This window comes from Diplotaxodon limnothrissa, linkage group LG11 (genome assembly GCF_057381915.1).
Source record: "Diplotaxodon limnothrissa isolate DT_005_m linkage group LG11, D_limnothrissa_male_GT1.1, whole genome shotgun sequence".
NCBI classification, from domain to species: Eukaryota; Metazoa; Chordata; class Actinopteri; order Cichliformes; family Cichlidae; genus Diplotaxodon; species Diplotaxodon limnothrissa.
The window spans coordinates 17,555,331-17,570,709 of record NC_140606.1 but is presented as its reverse complement, the minus strand read 5'-3'; positions in this window follow the sequence as shown (position 1 = coordinate 17,570,709).

The following is a 15,379-nucleotide window of genomic DNA, read 5'->3' as shown; positions in this document are numbered from 1 at the left end:
TAGGCTGCCTGGGCCATGCAACACTGATCTTTATGTCAGCTCAAAGAAATGGAATCAGCCCTTTTCTCTGTCAACCGTTGTGTGTTTTATGTGTGTGTCTGTGTGTGAGCGCGAGCATGACAAAAGCAATGAGGAGACAAGAGGACTCAGCCTTGCCTTGAACTCTGTCACTTTGTTATAAGTCACTACTTTATGCTTTCTGTATGCTCTCTCCATTTGAGCTCTCACTATCTCTTCTCCTCTTGGCAGTTTTCCCTTTTTATCTGCTTCTTTGGTTTGCTCACTGCAAAACTTCTTCCTCAATCAATACATTCCACGGCTCACAAAATACAGCACAGAAACATTTTGGTGGGAAAAAGAATGCACCAAAAAGTGCATTTAAGAATCTTTAATTACTTGGTTAGACAGCAGGTGTTCATCCAAGGTCTGTCCGTGTGGTCTTGGTACAACATGTAGCTCTAATAACCATTAAAGTGGGTTTGATCTCACAACACATAGGAAGCATTGCAGCTTCTCGGACATCAGCTTCATGTGATCCTGATTCTGGATTGGTTTGGAACAAATTCACAGCCTCTATTTTTATCAATTAACTGTGCAGTGCCATGAAATCCTTCTTACTTTTCTCTATGAACACATGAAGCCAGACTACACAAACACACAACACATTTTAAACTATAACGGTGCTTGTGTGAAAAAAAAAAAAGAATCTCCTCTTTTAGTTATGAGCGGCTGTGGCTTAGGAGGCATCTACTAATCAGAAGGTTGTGGTTGGTCAATCCCTGGTTCCAGTTGGCATGCCCAAGTATCCTTGGGCAAGATACTGAAACCGAGTTGCTCTCAGTGTGTTTATTGCAGTGTGAATGTTCGATAGAAAGGGTCTAAGGAGCTTGCAAAGAAAAACGTCTGGACTTCTTTAAGTTGCTTGAAGACGTTTCACCTCTCATCCGAGAAGCTTCTTCAGTTCTAAGGTCAAATGGTGGAGAGCCCCAGATTTAAGCCTTGTGGGAGTATATTCTGTTATGATCCAATGTTGTGTTTGTTTTATGTGTGACTCCTCCCACCAGAGGATTACTGTGGGTTTCTTCCCCTTTTCTCTCTTAGGAGGTGGAGACCTGGGCGTGCCTGCTGAGTAGCTGGGTGGAGTCTCTGTTCGTAACACCTCCCAAGAAGGACAATGGACTCCCTAATGGTCCTCTACCTAATCACATGAGCCAAAGTGTGAAAACGGGTGTGGGTCACAATCAGCTAAGGTTTTGGGTGAACTCATTGTGAAACCTAGCCCCACCCTATCATGTGATTTCCTGAGGTCACATCACCCAGGATTCAAATCGCCCAGGTTTCACAACCTGGATGGCTGAGAACTTTCACAGACACATTAGATAGAAAGCATTTAGGCATAGAAAAGAGTCCTTACATTAGTGTGTATGTGAAGAGGCAAATGTGTGAAGGCTGTATAAAGCGCTTTGAGAGCTAAAGTAGAAAAGCACTATATAACAACCAGTCCATTTACCATTTTACTATATCCAAAAAAGCTGCAGCTTGACTAGACACACGCAGGCCTGATTGTTACCAGAGCTTCAATCTAATATCCGACCATCCATTGATCCACAAAAAGAGGCTATTTTCTGTTCTACACCATCTACTATTTGTCTGTTTATTGGGAACTTTTTAATTCTCCTCTGTGATTACAGTGACAGTGCTCTTTCATTACTCAGCAAAGTCTCTTATCACTAACATGTGAACTCTGACTCAGTGGACCTGACCTTAACCCCACTAGCTCCTACGTGTGCCTGGGGATGTCAATATTCAGCCTACACTCAAGCAGTCAATAACTGACGTTTAGCTTTTAAAGAAAGAAACAAATTAAACCTGGATGGGGATGAGCTTAGGTCCAGTATTCTGGGTTCAGTCAATTTCAAATTGTTTCATTACTTTTTGTCTTTTTATAATTTGTTGTCTAATTAGGGTGAATTTTACTTTTTGAATGTATTTCTCCCCTTTTTGTGTTCAGTCTGACTCGTTTTCTTTAAATCTATATTCTTTAAAATCATTAATATAAGTAATATAATTGTTAACATGTTTGCTTAACAAAAGGTGTATCTCCAAATACATGTGTTGTGCGGAAAGGTGAAGAACGCGTGGGGAACTTCCTTGCAATCACCAGTTGTTTTAAAAAAATGCCCCTTTAAAATCATCCATATAGAGATTTTCATTTAGCTGCATAATAATGTTTATCATTTGATGCCATTGTGATAAAATATCTGAAGTAGATTTCATTAAAGATTATGAGGCAATTCTGCACATTTTTCATGGATTCTGCTCTTTAAAAAAATCCTTTTACAAAGCTGAGATCATTTGCTAATCCTCCAAAGTGACTCCGTCCTTTTCAGCACATCCACAAATGTCAGTTAAAGCACTGTCCTTCATTTGAATATCCCTGATTATTATGCAGCTCCTTCTCTTACATATTCAAAATGGGGTTCTCAATCCAATTAAATGGGCAATGTGCTGTAAAGGCGTGGGCAAACATGATTGAAGGCAGAGCTTAGAATGACAAACAAGAGCAATCTGAGCGAGATGGAAAACCACTTGCTGTGAAGTTAATGGAAGACTCTGTGATGATCACTGATGGAGCGGTGGGTGGAGATGTATGTGTGTGTGACAGAGACACAGACAGATAGAGTGAATAAAAGGTAAAGTCTGAATGAGAGAAACCAAGAGCAATATGGAATCCTGGGTATGAGTTAAGACATACACATGCCAGATTCATGGAGAGGAAGTGACCATTTTTATAGAACACTTAACGAACAGCTTAAAATCAGAAGCAAATGGCTATTAATGTAACATCTACGGCACAGCGTGTTGTTTCATCCATATGATGTTTGGACAAAATCTTTAATTGGCTTGTTTAAGAGATCCAAGAGTGAGAGGTTTATTCTTACACTGCATCTGTAATTAAAAGCAAACTGAACCATGAGGAAATTAAATATATGCAATTATCTGTTTGTGTTTATAATACAGCCCTTCATCTGCCCTTGGTTTAAAACCAAATCAGTGACTTTAAAATAAATACTCAGGAGTGGCTTGATGCTGTTTTGTCAGACTTCTGTCTGATGAATGCCTCTGCGTCCCACTGGCTCACTAAATATGCACAGTGAAATGAGCTGAAACATGGGCCTTAATTAAAAAGTGGAGACCCACGAAGATGTGATTAAAGCAGCGCTCGGTGGATTATAGTGACTAAAGCATCTCCAAAGGCATACAGAAAGAAAAAGAGAGAGGGGGAATGAAAGAGAGGAATGAGCGAGTGATTAAGGCACCGCTTTCTGGGTCTTTTTTCTTTTTTACTTTTCATTTTTTTCTCTTCCATGTGCCTCATAAAGAGCAGCAACAGAAGCACTGTTAGGCTTTGACATGTATTCCCAGTTACGATTTCAGACCCTATATGTGATGGCCTTATGCAAATGTGTGAAATGTCAGACCTCCCTCTGTTTCACCGAGCTGTTATTGTCATATAAATGCTAATGTTAGCAAGAGATACATTTTGGTTAAAATAAGATTTAACAGTTCATGTATACAATGATTACAATCAGAATTATTTTGCCTGGATATACTGTATAGTTTCAGCCTGAAAGAATATTTCTGTAATAGTCTCAGCTGTACAGCAGGGTGATTAACTATGCAGTATGTGCTGTTCATAGGAGTGCTCAGACAGGAGGTCTAGTGGGCCCTTTATAGACACTGCATAGCTAAGCAGTCATAATGATGCTCTCATTAATAATGCAAGGTTTATTATGGACAAATTCACTCTTCTCTTCACTTCACTCAATATTAAACTTTTTTTTCATGTAATTATGAAGAAAAACAGCACCAAGTGAATTGAGCTCCATAAGTTGCAAAAGTTTTCTATATGAAACCTTTATTAAGCTAGCAGTGCCCACGGGCTCAGCAATAATAAGATGAAGAGTTAAATATTAGGACGTTATTCCAAGCAAAGGAGAAAGTAAAGCCTCGTATCACTCATGGCAATATTTTCTAATTAACCTCTTTGTTGTTGTTTTTCTCCATCTGTCTCACTCAGTGCCCCGATGCCCCATGTTGACCTATAGTATGTATGCAAATATCCTGTTTTTCATATCAGATTTCTTACTGTATGGACGTCGGTTCCTGTATTAATCAAATCCCTTTGCACAGTCTCAGCATGCAAAATGGGATAGCGGTAGATAACACAGCGATAAACAGACACTGCTTATACTCCTTTTTCTGTAGATAATCTCTTTAACATCAGTGTGATTAAAGGCTGCATCCCCTATCCATGGGATCTGCGATCCAGTAGCTCTTTTATTGAATCTCTCGTGAATGGGATTAGTGTGGGATGAAAAGTAGGTGGAAAAGGTCATAGAAGACTAAGAGGAAATGAATGGATGGATGAATTCTGGTTTATTAATAACTACCAGATTTTTATCTTCTGTTTGACTTACTTGACAAGGAGGATACAGAATAATATGAGTGAAGAGGAATAAGAAGAACGAAGTAAAACAGGGTCAAACGGTACGGTGTAGAAAGAAAGAAATAGATGGCAGACAATGTGATAATGAAAGGAATGCACATTTGTTGGTGCCGGAGAAGAAAAAGCATAGAGTAAGTAAACAAGTAAACAAAAGAAAAATGAGAACAGAAACAAGGGACTCACACTGAGCACTCAGGTTAAAATAATTCAGAATTAAAGCCAATATGCTAACCAAATCATTATTTTAAGTAATACCCTTTTAAACATTTGATAATTTGAAAAGGAGATCTGGAAGTCAGTTTTAGCCTGTCAGAATTGAACGAAGACGAGCTTCGCAGCCTTGTGACACACTACATATATACTCCATACGCAGCAGCTCTTTCTGCAGCACCCTTGCCACTCATTCAGAATCACATCACTAACATATCAGTGCATTACCTGCTTCCCAACCCCCCATCCCTCCCTCTGACACTGACTGATTAATAACCTCAGACGGTCTTGCACACCCACTCTTACCACTTTCAATCCCACCTAACCTCCTGTGCGTCTCGCTTCTCTTTTAATCTGTACGCATTAGTTTTGTGGCTTGTGTTTCAGTTCTTCTACTTAAACAGACATGACGTAGTTGATGGTGACAGATGGCATTTATTATTGCATGGCTAATATGCAAGAGAGTTGACTGTTTACGCTCCTCTTTCTCTGTTTTAAGTTACCCTGCACTAAAGGTCTTCTTGTTCCAGTCCAGTGAATCACTGGATTACTCATATATTGCTATTTTCTTGTTCTGCCAATCAGACCATAATCTCCCCATCTCCAGTTGTTCGTGTCATCTATCTGCTAACTCAAATTCTCTGCCACCTGTGTTTAAATAGAGGGTTCTCTCATCTCCATTTCCTTTGCTTCATTGCATCTAATCACCCATATGTTCATGGTAGAAAAGTGTCCCTTAAATATTTATTCCCAGAGGCCAAGGCCTTAGTTACACAGGCCTAGAGAATAATCAGTGACCATCACCTGTCATCAGGCAAAAATGTATACTGGTTGCGAGTGGTTGTTGGCAGTTGTTGAGGATTTAATCATTAAAGATCCATTCACACCGGCCAAGCGACTGGCCTAGTAACCACAGGTTTCTGGGGACGAGTGTGTTTTGGACAAGAGGCCAGTGGGTGCTGGTAGCTGTTAGTGTGAAACTCGTCTCAAAGATGGATATGGTGCTAAACTAAAAACGTCCATGCGATTACTCTGGTGGCTAGCAGGTTGTAATATTCACCCACACTTTACATGGAAGACGCCAACATGTCTGAAATCACTTGCAAACCTGCTACAGTGAAACTATGAAAAGTATTGTGTAAGTATGGTAGCAGGGGTTTTGTGTATTTATTATTAGTTGTTGGATTTTGTGAGCTTTTCTGTTTGTTATTAGTTATTTTCATACTCTTAGATTACACAGCTACCTGCCTCCCATGTCTGCATTTTGGGTTTTCAACTTTTACAGAAAAGCACGATGGCACTTGTAAATGGAGAATGTTTATCTTCAAAGTAAAAGTGTTAAATGTGTTTGTGTTTTACTTCGAAGGCTAACATTGTCTATTTCAGGTTCACTAAGCCTGGCTTTGAGTGCTACAAAAAGGCCACACTTATTAACAACACCATTATAACTGAAAGGAAGACAAATACCTAATGGCTAAAAAGCTAATAGCTTTCATATAGCTAATAGCTCTGATGCACAGAGCACTTCATCCGATTGTTAAGTGATGACGTGACGAATCCTACTTCCGGGCCTAAAGTAGTCTGCGTTTAATATGGCTTTTGTGTTGTTAACATGTTTAATGTTATGTATTTTCTTCTATTTGATCTCAAAAAGCTCCTAAAACAGTCAGTGATCACTGTTGACCTCCCTCGGCTTTTATTACCGCTAATCATTTATTTAAGATCAGTTTTTAAAACCTTAGGATGTAACTACAGCCCAGCCCATGCAGCAGTATATGAATGACTAACCTCGTATTGTGGATGGATTATCTCAGTTGTTCTCCTGGCTGAAGTTTGGTCCTTTTACAGCATCCTGCCATGCGATTACATTTGTTCCTGACCACCGAGAACACTCGCGTTAACTTTTATCGAGTGGAAAAAAAGTTAGCTTGTTTATATTATGCTAACATAGCTGTGTCGCTAGCGGTCACGTAGCACATCATTATATACCTGCTAGCCAAACTTCAGTAACCCTACAAACGTCACTGCTGTTTAGTTTTCTGTCTTCATTTATGTTGGAAGTGATAAGGAAGCTGTACGTTTTAATTTGTTTCCAAAACCCCGCAGTCAGGACATGCTATATTGTATTTATATAGAAGCTAGCGAGCTAACTTCCTGCTAACTTCTAACTCCGTTAAATGTCATAAATTGCATTTTCATGGATGCCTGGATGTTAAACTCAATTGTTACACCTGGTAGAGCAGAAGATGAAAGACTTTAGATAGTTTTTCAACTCTCAGTAATGCCATAGTGATCGTTTGATATATGGACCTGCAGCGGAGTTTAGGCCCAGACCCGGCTAGTGACGTCAGACTGAACAACCGGTTTGGTATAATTGCTAGTAGACTGAAGTAACTCAATATAAAACACTATGTATTCAATTGGCAGTGACTCTCAAAAGAGCACCTAATTGTTACACAAATTAATATTTACACAGGCTAAGGTAGGAGCTAGCAACAACTCAGACAATGAAAGGGTTTCTACAGTTTATGATTAAATGCAAATGATTTCTTCAACAGTTTAATTGGAAATAGCATCATTTTTTCTGTGCAGACTCACTCAGTCCTTCATCTTAAAGTGTTTATTAATTCCCTCATTAGATCTATGAAGTGTGCTGCTCATCTAACTTGTCATCTGACTCATGCTGTCACCTGCACTGCTGTGTAAAACATCCAGCGATGAAAAGGTCAAGGTGTCATTGCAAGTGAGGAAATGAGAGTTTTGAGCTGCAATACACAGACATGACTGTCGGTGTCTGTTACTGTAGCTGGTAATGTGATGCACACTCTATTCTAAAAGGTAAGTGCTGTCTTCACCACAGATCTGGTAGACATTGATTTATCAAGCTGGTCCATTAGGTCATTCACCTTGTTAGGCACTAGTTAACTGATCTGTGTATGTTTCACACACCTTTTCAGAACTGAATACAACTGTGCTAGTGACTGTTTGCCTGTTGTGTTGTCTTTGTTTTGTACAAGCTGATAAAATCTTCCTGTTGACTGATGGAAACCTATTTTCAAATTTCATTCTGAAAACTTAAGAGAGTGTTGTGCTTTTAGTTTGCCCTTCATCAAAGTACTCTGGCTGGCTTTGCTTTCACTTTGTGAGTCTGTGAGTTGGTCTTTGAAACATTTACTTTAGCAGAAACTACAACAAATCTGTGGACAGATTTTGCCCACAGCATACAGTCACAGCTACAAAAGAAATGAAGGTTGAGTTTGAAGATAGGCATCGTTTGGCCCCATGCTTTAGTTCACCTGTTTGACTTTCTTTTGCAATTTTTCTATTTCTAACTCAATGTATGAGGTGTCTTTACCTCGTATATGCACACACAGTTTTTGAAAAACTAATTGGCTTGGTGGCTGGTGTGATGCCAGTGCAAGATTGGGTCTTGTTGACATGGTTTTAATTAGCTTATGAAAAGAGTTACTGCTCATGAAACTGCCCTGCTAATCCTCTAATTTGCTCTGGCCTCTGATCCCGGACACTTATAGGAAAGTGTTTTCTCCTAGATGCTGGCGTTCTCCCAAGGGTACCTGAAGTAAGTTTGTAATGTCAGTGTCAAGTATATAATCTTAATTCCACTGCCAGTGCACAAACCACTGGTAACTGCACAACTCGAACGTCTCTGAAATCTCCAGGATGGAAGAGCAGTCTGAGATTTGAGAAAAGTCCAGGATAACATCTGTGTTTCACATATTCTGTCCCGCAGCCCCAGTTTAATAAACCTTGTTATGCACAGAAAGGAGCCCTAAAAAGTTGAAAGCAGGACACAACTCAATAAGTCAAATTTTTATTCCAGATTTATCCACCTTTTTACTTGCAGAACATGCACTCATAAGTACACAGAAACTGCTGCTCAAATACTGCTCCCTTGCCGATCAACTCTGAAGTCAGCCTAAGAATAACGATTGTAAAAATGTCATCACAAGTTTGCCGCTGACATGCAGAAAGACAAACTGGTGGAGGACCTTCTGAATAGTTGTGCAAAGAATTTGAAGAAAAGACACAACCTTGTTGGCCTGAGAAGCTTGAAGAGGTAGAAAACATTTTGAAAAAGACATTGTGATATGTGCACACAAGAGTGAAAAGGAGACAGTGAGACTGAAAATACTTAGAGGCAGGAAGTTGGCAGCGCTGTCAGTGCAGAACTGTCTCAGCTTGCACAACGAGGTGAAACCACCTGATGAGGTGTCTCACTCCTACACACACATATGCAGCTGTGTGACTTGATGTCAATGACTGTTTTTCTGACAGCAGCAGTCTGCTGCCTCTCTATCTGATATTATCACCTTGTTAAAACATGGTAAGATGGTTTTTTTTTTTTGGTTTTTACATGTTGGAAAAGGTGTCTAATCAAAAAATAAAAAGTGTGACTGTTTACATTTTATAGTAGTGAAGCAGGCTGCGGAGGCATTACTCATTTTTTACATATTGGATGCTGTATAAACCACAGAAAGTAAACTAAATTTTCCCTACAGCTCATTCTCCATCTCTGCATGTCTCTTATTTCACTCCACCCCACGTCCCTCCTACTCGCCTTCATCCTAGCTTCCTGCTTGAGTGCCTGGTGGCGCTATAAATGAATTGAGCTAGATGTATGATCAGAAATAAATTTATCTGCTCGACGCGCTTCCTGTGACAATTTCCAGGGCAATATGTAACTGTTTGAAGTCTAAGTTAGTGCGGGGTGGTGGCTAACACAATCTTATCAAACCAGAGAGGGCTGGCTAGAGAATCTAAGCAGGCCTCCCCAGACTGTTGGATATTATTCACTCTGATGGCTTCAAGAGCTTTATCAGTGTGCCAGAAATGCTAAGTAACTGAGTAAAGCCTGTTTCTGTATCTGGCAGTGCCTTTTCATACAGACGTTCTTGCTCTTAAACACATAAATACACATGTTTGTCTCTGTTACCCCGTTTAACCACACGCAGCAAAACCCCCCCTCACGTTCCACACACCCATACTTACTTTTAATGTACTTGCTTGCCCACTAAGCCTCCTTCTATGGGCAGGCGCAGGAGTACTTGGACTGGACATAAAAACAGACACACTGCCTATCAACCTCCTACAGCCACATAAGCGCACACACACACACACACACACACACACACTCAGACTGGATTGGTCCCAGCGTCTGCCATCTGCGTGTGTTTGTATGTTGGCCTATTGTACCAGGGAATGTGTTATATTAATGTGTGAAAGTGAATGAATGGGTGTTGAAATGAGTCTTTTGATATTTGGAAAGTACAGAGGGTCAGTCTGTTACATGCTGTCAAGGCCAACGTTGTTTCTTTGAAGAAAGTTTAGACTAAAGTTTGTATTCACAGTGCAACTTGGACTTGAAATATCTGAAAGGCATTTTTTTAAAGATCATTTTTATGTGACTTATACAAAAAAGACCCCTACCTGTGTAACACAGCCATTCTTAAAAACATTTGAATCAAAAGTATTGTCCAAGAATGGCTATTACATCCCATTTATTGTGTATTTGGAGTCTTTCAATAGAAAGACTCTTTCTCTGCATTCAACATATAAAGAACGGTGAAACTGTAGAAAAGTTAAAAATTGTTCAAACATTAAGGTGTTTAAAAGTCTTTGATATCATCAACAATTACTCCAGAGTTTTACTTTACTGAAAGGAAGTTATTATTTCCAACTACAATCATTTGCATATATGCCAGCTCATTTGTAAGGTGCACTTACACAAGGTGTTTAACTGCCATTTAACACAAATATTTAATCAGCCAGTCACATGGCAGCAAGTTGGTCAAGGCAACTTGCTGAAGGTCAAACATCAAAACAAATGTAAGTGATTTTGTGATTCAAGTGTGTTTGCAGCATGGTTGTTGGTGACATTCAAGCTGAGTATTTCAGAAACTGCTGATCTACTGGGACAAACATCTCTAGGGTGTACAGGGAATGGTCCAAGAAGAGAAACTATCCAGGGAACATGAGTTCACATGAGCAAAAATGCCTTCTTGATGCAAAAGTAAAAAATAGCCAGAATACTTTAAGTTAATAGGAAGGCGACAGTGACTCAAACAGTCATTTGGAGAAAAGGATCTTTGAAGGCACTACACAGTGAACCTTGAAGCAGCTATAAAAACAGATAAGAAATGTCAAGTCTGATGAGTCTTGATTTCTGCTGTGATGTGCCGATGGTAGGGTCAGAAAAAGGGTGGTGTAATGATGTGCTGGCTATTTTCTTGGCAAACTTTGTGCCCCTTAGTACCAACTAAGAAATACTAAAAAACTGAAACCTACCTGAGTATTGTTGCTGATCGTGTTTATCCCTTCATGAATACAGTATACCAGTCTTCTGATGGTTGCTTCAGTATTATAACACGTCTTGTCTGGTCAAATCATTTCAAAATGGTTTCTTAAACAGTTCATTGTACTCAAACGGCCTCTACAGTCCCCATATCACCTTTGGGATGTGGATGGATGCGCAGCTTAAAAATCTGCAGCAGCTGTGGGGCGCTACCATCTCAGTATGGACCAAAATCTCTGACTAATGATTCCAGCATCTTGTTGAACATGTGCCAGGAAGAATTACAGTAAGCAAAAGAGGATCCACATCGGTATTATCGAAGTGTAACTAATAATATAACTGGTGAGTGTATGGTAGCATGGATTTTCTCTGGTACCTCCAGATCATTCCATGTGACAATGTGAAAATGCTAAAATAGGCAAAGCACAGCTCCTTGCAATTGCATTTACCTACCTGGAATGCCTTGGGCACAGAGAGCGGCAACAAAGACCCCCTAGGGAACCGAACAGTCTGGCCATCAATGACAATTGAAATGACGCAGATTAAGTAAGTCACAGCTTGAGACTGAAAACCACCACTCCAGTCAAAGTAGCTTGAACTCAGATAGATACTATGTCTAAGGCAGTTACATAGCACACCCTGAATGAGGCTTTGATAATTAGCCATTAACTTAAGGGTGTCATTGTGTCAGGACTGTCCACCAAGGCTAACCTTGTTAGCTGCTGGAACTAATGCTATACTCCATTACTAATTTCATGCTAGTATGAAGTACACTCAAACAGGTGACTTTCTAAATCCCTTCACTGGCTGTTGGCCATCATAGAATTTTTAATAAAGGTATTTTGAAATCCTTGTTCCCTCCTGTGTTTCATAAATAAATAAATAATGTTCTATTGCTGTTGACATATCACAAGTATAGAGTGAACAGAGTCAATTTTCTATGAAAACTAAACGGCTTTTAAATCTGCTGATGACAAAACATTGTTACCCTTCACCGTTAATGTAAACTCTGCTGTGTCTTTTGCCCGCTCTTGTTATTAGCTTATTTTTCCAGGGAAGATGAGAAAGATTGAATGCCTTAGACATAAAGCACACAGAAATCTATACACATGGCCTTAGGAAGACCTGAGCTTTAGGTGGAGCGTGACAACTGTACCTGAAGGTGTAAATTATTTTCATGCAAGGTAAAATTTAGCTCTGGCTGATGCTTTTTAAAAAGGATACATTTTTTGACAGGCTTCCACATACCACATACATTATCAAACATTATCAAAGTGATAAATATAGGAGATAACAATACAGGGACAACCACAATAACCAAATAAGACTACACAGACTCTTTTCTGAGAAATCTTTTTCTCACTATTTACAAAACTGCTGTACTGGCTTCATATCTTACCTATGTTTATGCCGTGTGTACTCCAAATCTATCAATTTATTAATCTGTGGTAAGACTGCAAATTTGGAGGGTATCATCTGCTCTCACAAGCTGTACTTTTAGCCTCTCCATAGCAGTATTTCTTTTTTTTGTACAGAGAAAACTCTAAGATTTCAGCACTGAAGGAATGGTTGTAAGGTGAAGTTTTTAATATGTCAAGAGAATTCGAAATGACCTTCATTCCTTATTCCACCTCACCAGTGTGTAGAGTGGATGGCACTAGCACCCACTATCGTCCTACAAATAGCACACATGCAGCAACTTGTCACTGTACTCAACACTTGGTGATAAATCTCAGCAAGGATACAGGGCTACACATACTGATGGTCTGCCCACACTGTTGTCACGATGACTTCATACTCGGCAAGTTAGTTGGATCTTTGAGATTAGTTGGCACACACGCCAAAGCGTTACTTTTGACTGGTCAGGCTGTTTCTGTCTGACCTGCTTTGCTCTTTTCTTTGTATCAAGGCACTGAGCTGCAATATAACATGGTATACATATACCATGATACAGACCTTTGTTATTTTATTTGATGCTAAGTCAAATGGTAGTGTTTTTGCAGACAAATTCCAAATCCCACCAGTTACTAGTTAAACATTTGACTTTCCTACTGTATTTGTTAAAACATGTTTTAAAAAAGGTTTTCTTTAATAATAATAATTTCATGTTCTTGCTCTTTTTGTTCAATTTCTGTATTTTCAGAAGTGGACAAACATACAGAGAAACAGCTCTATCCAAAGAGATGCAAAACAGACAACTGAAAATGCAAACACATGCACACATACAATATCTCTCTGTGTTGTTCTCTCTCTCTCTCTCTCACACACACACACACACACACACACACACACACACACACACACACACACACACACACACACACACACACACACACACACATGTACACACACATATGAGTAAAGGGCTTATTTGAGGTTATTATGGGACATTAGTTTGGCTTGGGAAATGACAGGGCTTTGCATGATTCTGCCGTTGCATAGCAACCTAGGTAATTTTCAGATAGCTAACACTGCTTCATTTTAGGTGATAGAATTTTATTTTTTTGTTAATAAAACAGGAGGAGTGTAGATATTTTTGGCTGCCAGCCACAGGGAGAAAGAAATGGGGGATAGAATAAAAGACAAAAAAAGCAGTCTTTTAAATTGCATTTATATATCACTATGTGTTTTTAAGGGGACGTAACTGCTATCAGATTCTATTTTCTATTAACATAATGAAGATTAACATTGTTAATTGACATATTTGCATTTTGCAAATGTGCTGATAATGAACAAATCAGTTCAGTCTTTAGATATTTTAACGAGGAAAATGAAACAATCAAGCACTGCTCTGTAGGGACTTACAGCATTGTTAAGCTTTTTGTACGGTTATACGGTTATAGTAAAGCACTGGAAGCACTCGGTTAAGACTGGGGAAAAGTCATAAAGTCATAATCATTCCACCCCAAAAAAGGAAAAATAATCCACAGCTGGGCCTTCAACCGCGATTTGAGGTCTACTCTTTTGCGTGATGATGGTACAATTCTACAATCCAAAGTCTGATGTCCTTCATACATGTTGGACTTCATGCAATGTATTTTTGTAGTACAGTACAGTGTTTTATATGAGCACTATATACCTTTTCAAGTCCTCTTTCAGAAAAGGACTGCATAGTATCTTGGCAAAACGTTTATGACAATTTACTTCTACTCTCATGAAAATTATGTATTTGAACTAAAACTGCTTTTTCCAGCCTCACAAATGAGCAAATAAATATGCACGTAATTAGTGAGTGACAATAAAAAAGAAAAGATTCCACTTTTTTAGTTAGGCAGGTGAGTTTGAGCCTCTTCCACCCCAGCTACCTCCCACAATTTTACTTTAAACTGATACAAGAAAACCTTACATTCGACACGACAGTTTTTCACCAACACCAGGAAAGTGAAGAGACTGACCTGAACTTCAGTAACCAAACTTAAGTAGTTTCTATGCAGTGAAAACAATAGCAATACATGAACTCCTGGTGCTCCACGAGGACTATATTCAACCTCATAAACTCACATTCTTCTCTCTTTAGTCTAATCAAATTTCTCTCAATCAAAGGTCCCACCAAGGCATGCAGTGTCAACAATTACATTGTAACACAGATTTAATTAGACAACTAATTTATTAATATGCAACTTCTAGGAGCCAGGGTTGACAGCTTTGATCACTGTTTGTGAAGTTAAGTTGATGGTGTTAGTAACATCCATGAATAACAGAAGCGCTGTGTAGGTTTTCTAAATTAGTAAATCATTTTGAGAATAATGTAGCCTTCAATTCACTCTCCCCTTTAAAATAGTAGAAGAAGAAAGAAAAGTATTTATGATGTACTGCTATGTCACAAATTTGATTTAAAAGATAAATATTGTCATTTGAAAAAACTAGTGTGAAGCCAAGACATAATAAATATACTAAATAGTGCATTTAACATTTGGCAATTAAAACAAAGATGAACACAATGAGAATTTGCATCCCAAATGCCACACTAGGTCACTCCCAGCTACTCCTTGGATAAAAGGGAGAAAAGATAAGGAATAAAAGAATGTGACAGAGCGGGGGGAAAGCAGAGAGGTACAGAAAGGGAATGAGTCTTAGGAGAGATAGAGCTACTGTACAACATGCTGCTGTAGTGGCAGATAAGTATTATTCTGGTGGGGCAGATTAAAAGACTACAATCTTCCGATGAATATATTAACATTTCATGAGACAAATCGAGGACTGGCAATCTCTTCCCTTGCATAAATAATGAACTAGCTTAATATGAATGCCTAGTTGAGAGCCTCCCCTGACATGTGCGAAATCGAATGGGATGCTGTGTGCGAGTGTTATTTGCAGGATGTGTGTAAATGCGAGTAAAAACGTGT